The sequence below is a fragment of the Pteropus vampyrus genome, unplaced genomic scaffold (assembly GCF_000151845.1).
Source record: "Pteropus vampyrus isolate Shadow unplaced genomic scaffold, Pvam_2.0 Scaffold191, whole genome shotgun sequence".
NCBI classification, from domain to species: Eukaryota; Metazoa; Chordata; class Mammalia; order Chiroptera; family Pteropodidae; genus Pteropus; species Pteropus vampyrus.
In genome coordinates, this window is record NW_011888972.1 from 1,945,910 (window position 1) to 1,952,848 (window position 6,939).

The 6,939-nt window shown below is 54.8% G+C and overlaps 1 protein-coding gene across 2 annotated transcripts in view; it reads right to left on the reverse strand.

Annotated features, from left to right (window-relative positions):
- The window catches only part of STARD8 (StAR related lipid transfer domain containing 8), a 29,839-nt gene that overhangs the window by 10,836 nt on the left and 12,064 nt on the right, over positions 1–6,939 (reverse strand). For both annotated transcript variants that reach the window (XM_011371465.2, XM_011371464.2), the window contains exon 2: positions 319–390. The gene's annotated coding sequence lies outside the window, so the exon portion shown is untranslated. The remainder of the gene's footprint in view (positions 1–318; positions 391–6,939) is intronic.

The following is a 6,939-nucleotide window of genomic DNA, read 5'->3' on the forward strand; positions in this document are numbered from 1 at the left end:
TTCTGGAGGGAGAAGAGACTTGCTGAAGGGTTACATACGGGGGACAAAGGAAAGGATGATTCTGGGAGGTGGGGCTTGAGTGGGTGGTGATGCCCGTCAGATATCAGAGGGCAGATATCGAATTGGCAGCTAAATAGATAAATCTGGAGCTCGGAGATGAAGTCTGGACAGAGAGACATTTGGGAGTCACCAGAATACAGATGGTACTTGGACAAGAGTCTCCTGGGAAAGAACTGTTGAGGGAGGAGGGGGGTCAGAATTCAGCCCTGGGAACCAGACACAGGAAACTTTGGGAATGGGAGAAGGGAAGAGACCCACCTTCAAAGAGCTGAGCATACTGAGGGAATCCTGTAGCTCGGAGCCACTCGCATGCTTTCTTGGCCTCGGCTTCTAGAACAGAACAGGGGGAAGAGAGTGAGGCGGAGAAGCGGGGTTAGCGAGACGATGGGTGCATGCTGCGTCACCTCCCGCACGTAGGCATCTCCAGTTCTGGTGACCTGGAAACGGTAAGAGAGGGGCTGGCACCCTTGCTTCACGTCAGACGGCTCACTTTACGCTCTGCTCCCGAAGCCCCACTCCCTGTGTGCCTGGGACCCCCTTTCCTGAGCCTCATTCCCTGCCTATCTCGAGCCCCTCCCACTCTCCTGCCCCTGCCCAGCAACACAGCCCACCGACAGCCACCAACTCCCAGGACAGTCTGGGGTCAAGGACTACTGCTGGGGACGGAAGGCGCATCTGTGTCTCTTCCTCAGGGAGCCACCCCGTTCCACGGCCTGGGTAGACTGTCCTAGCACAGCTGGGAACAGAAAACGTCCCCTTGGACAATCAAATCTCACTTTGCACACACGACAGGCTGTGATGGTTTCACTGTCCCCATTTCCTGGATCTCCAAAGCGGCTCAAAAAGGCGGGGCTGGTGTACGGTCCATAGTCAGGGCCCCTACCCCTCGGACATGGTGGCTTCCCCAGTGCCCTCCCTCCCCTTGGAGCCTCCCAGGGCTATGCCAGCTCTCCCACGTGGCTGGCCTATTTGTGGCATAACCCAGTGCTGACTGTCATGCCAACAGCGCTGGCTTGTGGGCGTCTTGGAGGGCAACGGCTGGGCCAGCCGCCCACCCGTGACCTGGGAGTGTCTGGCACTGAGCGGGATACCCCGGCCAGCCTCAGTGGAGAGATACAGCTGGACTGAAGCCACAGAGTAGCAGCAGCAAACTCTGGGACCGCCCAGGCAGCGACTCGTTCCGTACCCAGGTGGAGCTAGAGAGCTGCTCTGGCCACGGAGACCGGCCCCCCACTTCCTCCATGTTCTTCACACCTGTGACCAGGGGACTCCGAGGAGATTAGTGGGGTTCTTCCAAGACAAGAAATTCTCCGTGTTCCCAGAACCCTGACACAAGGAGATTCAGGATGAGAACCCAGCAGCCAGGACCGATAAAGGGCAAAACAGTGTTTCAGAGATGCTGGGTGGGTGGAGGGGGGAAGAAAGCATGGGGTAAGGTAGAAGTCGGTCAGAGAAACCACAAGGCTCCTCGGAGCCACACGCTAATGAGGACTTGAAGGCTCCGCGGCTGTTTCATGAGTGCGTGCGCCCAGCCGGTACCGCCCCAGCTTCTGTCTCCCCGTACGGCTGTAGCCAAGTCTGCTTCTGTCCATGATCCATGTGGATTGTGGGGGTTCGCGCACATGCATTCACACCCCCCAGGCCCCTTGGTCTGTGCATGTACCTGCATCTGCGTGTCTGTGCGTGTTTTTTGTTGCTGCAACTCTCTAAGCTGTGATAAAGATCTTGGAAGTCCTGAAAGCATTTGTCCACACAGGTCCTGCTGACATTACTTGTGTCCTCTGGCAGGGGGCAATGCAGGCCTGGGAAAGGATCCAGGTCTCTGGGCAGGTGATAGATAAGAGCAGCCTGCCTGAAGGGACTTCGGGCCCACCCAGTGAGCACTTTAGGGACATGGTTTCGCTGTGGCAACCACGCCCCAGCCTTCTACTGTTCCCCATCCTCAGAGCCCCTCCCAGCAGCCAGCTCTGCTTTCCTGTCAGTAGGACAAAGGAGAGACCAGTTCGGACTTTCCAGAAAAGTGAGCACAGAAGGAAACAGTGACACCTAAAGGGCCATAGGTGTTATGGCCACCTCAAGCGGGGTTGCCAATCCCCAGGGAAAGGCCAGCATGTCAGGAACACACCCTAGAAGTCCACTGCAGCCCCCAGTCACTCATGGCTCGAGACAGAACAAAGAGGAGAGACACAGCTGCCTGTTCATTACTCCGGTGCTCCTTCTGAATCCTGAGGGCCTCGGGAAAGTGCATGGCCATGGAGCCCATGGCGGGGGGTGACAGGCTGCCAGCTCCCCTAACACTAGGTGGTGGCCCTAGCCAGGACTGCTGAGAATGAAATCGGCTCACTCAGGTGAGCACCAACTTGTTTCATCAAGGGCCTTCTAGCCCCTGCTATTCAAAGCGTGGTCCCTGGACCAGCAGTGTCCACCTCACCTGGGAATGCGTCAGACACAGAGTCCCAGACATATTGAATTGAACTGCCATTGAATTTGTGTGAATATTACAGTTTGGAAAGTGTTGGCTGAAATCGTCTAGCTCAGGGATTCCCACTGATGGACGCACAGTAGAATCTGCTAGGAGGTTTTCGAAATACCAATTCCCCAGGGCCCCATCCCCAGGGGCTGTTTTAATTGGTCTGTGGTCACACTCTTCAAATCAGTATTTTTAAAAAGCTACAGTATGGGGAATACTGAGGCTCAAGGGACTTTTCCAAGTCACACAGAGTTAAGCGTCACAATTGAGACTACAACCCTGATTTTAAAATTCCATGTCTAGCGATCTTTTCCATCACATTATACTCACCCGCCCTCAGATGCCAGGTAAACAGTGGGACTTAGACTCAAAGGAACCGACTCCAGGTCCCCGAACATTTTTTCTGCCCCTGTGTTCTAGGGAAGTGACGAGTCTGAGTTCAAATCCTGGGGCTGTCTGTCAGTAACTGTCTGACTTTGGGCAAGTTGTTACCCAATCTAAGACTCAGTTTCCTCCTCGTTAAAATGGCGCCAATAGAATCCACTTCTTATAGCTACTGAGAGCATTCAGTGAAGTACTAGAGAGAAAGAAAATCCTTGACACACAGTAACGAGCACTCACCAGATGACTCTCCTCCCCTCTCCGACCAAAGCTTCCCAAAGGAAAAAAGATTTGGAGCCAAATGGCTTGGGGAAGCAAGGTCGGGAGGCAGAAGTTTCAGAGGCCACGGCACCTCAAAAAGACAAAGGGGCCATGGAGTCTGAGGCAGGGCTCCAAACTGAATCCCCAGCAGCACTCCCTGGTAGGAATCTGGAGAATGTAGTAGGTTATTGCCCAACACATCACCCCAGGGAGAGCTGGGAGGCCCTGAGGCTCCCTCCCAGATAAAGCGGCCAGGGACATATGTCTTGTTGTTTAAGGGCTGAGCTAAGGTGTTTTGCCTCCATCCCTCCCACCCGTCCCAGCCTGCCCAGGCCGGGGCCAGGAGTGACCACCCACCCCCAGAGAGTCAATTTACCTGGGGCTGGGGGGCCCAGGCAGCCCAGACCCAGGATTGTCTTATGTGCCCGGCGGGGGGAGTGACACCGGGCAGGCTTAGGCGATACAGACATGTCTGTGGCCCCTAGGGTGATGTGCCAGGACAGGTCGGGGACGGCCCTCAGCTGGCACAAGCTGAATTCCAGTGAGATTTAAGCCCAGACCCTCCCCAGGGGAGGGGCCCAGCTGATCCGAGCCATAAGATTTGAGGGGAGAGGACAGGTTAGAGATCCTTGTGATCAGTCAAATCAGATCCCTGGGCCACACTCACAAGTCTCCTGAAGGGAGCGTCAAAGGACTGGTTTCCGAGGTCAATAATGGCATCTGCGCCTACACTTACACAGGCCACGCAGAAGGGACCTCAGCGTGGAGTTTGAGGAGTCGGAAAGTTCTGCATTTTTCTCTGCAGAGAATGGGAAGAGGGGCAAAGCAGGGCTTCTGTTCTCAAGCTGCGCTATGCGCATGAGGGTAGAGTTCAGGCTCCCAGGAGAAAAGCAGCCACATTCCCCACAGAGTCAACGCCATCATGCCCGAGCCTAATAACTGGGTTGGAGGAAAAGCTTTTTCCAATCAAGCGACTCCTCTACTTGCTGACTAAGTCATCTTAGGCCACTTGCTTTATTCCTTAAGCTTTGGTTTCCAAACCTACACGGTGAGGACTGAGCACTTCACCGCTGACCTTCCTGCTTACTGTCTGAATTTGGTCAGGCTCTACCTAGTTTTCAACATGTCTGGATGAAAGTTAGAATTAGAGAAGGCTGCTTTCCTTGACCTGGGTATCCGCAGTCTTTCAGGCTCAGTTCAGACTGTGTCCTAGTTGTCAAGAAGTGAGAAAGAAAGCCAGGCCTCACTTAGAGAATGTCACCGACCCAATCCTCTTCAGGCCACTAATGGGGAGCTGGTCACTCAGCCTGCTCCCTCCAAACTCAAAGTCCAGCTCAGGCTTACAGACCAGGCAAGACACATGGCCCCGGACAAGCAATGGGTGGATGTCAGGGATACCCGGATCGAAGTGTCTCTGTTACAGCTGGAGCACAGTAACCTCTCGACTCAGGCTGCCCATTCTAATCTGGGAAGCTCTGAAAATGCCAGTGCCTGTGCGGGCCATGATCGATTACATCAGAATGTCTAAGGACAGGATTGGTTTTTCTGTTGGTTTTGGACCAGCATAGGTGTCTGGAAAGATCGATTCTAGCCAGAGGCCAGACACACGCCATTCTAATCACTGGCCCATGTTCTCTCTAGGCCGAGGGCAAGAGGAAGAGAAGACAAGAAGCAGTAAAAGAAATACGTATAGTATGACAGGGGCGGGCAGGTCTGTGGGTGTTTGTGAAGATAATTTATTCAAACAGTTAGCCGACCTGCTCCATAAGGCCGCTTCCAACCAATGTGTGGGTTTCCTTTACCATATTTAGCTCCTTATCTGGGAAGGCATCTCCTTCGTGGCCCTCAGTGTGGGATGACAATCTCTAAAACAAGATCTGGTATCAGCATGGCCTCTCCCACCTTCAGTGAGCACAGGAGGAAAGCATTCTAAGGCGGCGGAGAAATATCTGCAATGCCATTGCCTAGGTGACAACCCCAGTTCCCAAGGTGGGCTCTGCGAGGCCAGGCTGGTACCCACGGTGGGTAGAGGGGCCGCCTACCAAGCCAGGCCTTGCTGCTGCACCTGGGAAAGGCTCGGTCCTAACAAACAGCTCCTCGGACCATTTCTCTCGGTTGATGCAAGGCCTGTTTCGTCCGCCCAGCGCGCTTCTAGAGAGGGTCCTGCTTACAGACGAGATGTCGGCCAACATCTCACTTGATGCCCAGTGCTCATGACAAATGCCTCTCATCCTCCCACGAAGAGACACACTAAGGAGCCTAGGCGAAAAAGAAGGGTGCCCTCACCCCAGTTTCAAGCCTTGGATCCCTCAGAGCCTCTGCTTCATCCGAATTTGCGCAAACGGGCCCCCTACGGCGGCAGTGGTCCTAGCAGAGACGCTACAACTGGAGAGCGGCCTTCACAAGAGCACATACTGAGAGGTGGATTCGAGGAGCGCCTAGACATCCCCTCCTGACCCCAGAGCAGACGTTCGGGGGGTCTGCAATACCTTGTCCGCTGGAAGGCTGGGTGCACGTGTCTGCCCCTGCTCCCGCTGCTCTTAGCTGGAATCTCAACTCTAACTAGAGGCTTATAGGAGAGGGAGGCAGAGGGAGGGAGACAAGACCAAAATAGCTCTCATCCCGCATTCCAACCCTCACAGGAGGAGCAGCACGGCAAGGGCCACCGGATTTCGAGCGGCCTAGCTTGGCAGCGGCAAGACACTGGCTGGCCCCGGCTTGTTACGTCGACGGGCAGAACCCGGGCCCCCACTACACCTGTTCGGATGCCAGCCTCAGTCTCAGCTGGAGCTATAGCTGGATGCCAAGCTCCTGGGCCCACGCGAGCGACACTTTTGGAGTCTCCCTGTCACAACTGAGGCACCGCCAAGGCACATGGCCCAGGAGGGTACAGTACTGTGGGACTGGGTGACAATGAAATGAAGCCACTGAATGTTCTCACTGGCCACAGGTCCACAGCTATTCTTCAACCAGGGACAATTTACATCTACCCCGGGGACCTCCGGCAATGTCTAGAGAGAGTAGAGGCTAGGGATACTGCTAAATGTCCCACCATGCCTCGGACGGCCCCCACGACCAAAGAAAGATTCCAAACTTGAAGCATGAGACCTTACCTGGGAGCCACAGGCAGCTCCACCCCACTCTGGGGATGTCCTGAGGGGTGACGTGAAGAAAGGATACAATATTCAATGGAGGTCCTTTGTCTTTGGACACTGTGGACCCCTTGCAGGGTCAGCCAGGGAGAGGAGGCAGTTGTAGTTTGGGGTTTTTATAAATATGGAAGCTACACAAGGAACCACCAGCTGTGCCCCTCCCTCATGAAGCTGTGGCCTGAGCTCCAGTACACAGCTGTAAGTGACGGAGGGTCTTTACAGCCCTGTGACCCGCTGGGGCTGCTTGAGAATCTGGGTCCAGAGCTGGCTAGGCCTGTGGTCACCTAGGCTAGCGCTAGATACAGCAGTGCCACAAAGCAGGCAGCTGACATTCCTGCCTGGCGCAGGGCTTCCCTGTGAAAGTGAAGGTCAAAGCCGCCACCTGTTCTGACGAAGTCTCTCCATTAGCTTGCTTGCCCCCAGGGGATCATGCCCCCAACCCAGTCCCAGGTGCTCTGACAAGGTCATGGTGACAAGGAAAGACAGGTGTTTTAATAAGCCACGTGCTACTGCACCACCTCCAGTCCCCAGCATGGAGACAAGAGATGCCAGCCTAACTAGTTTGGGGCAGACGTTAGACTAGCAGTAAATGCTTTCCCCTTTGGTAAGGAACAG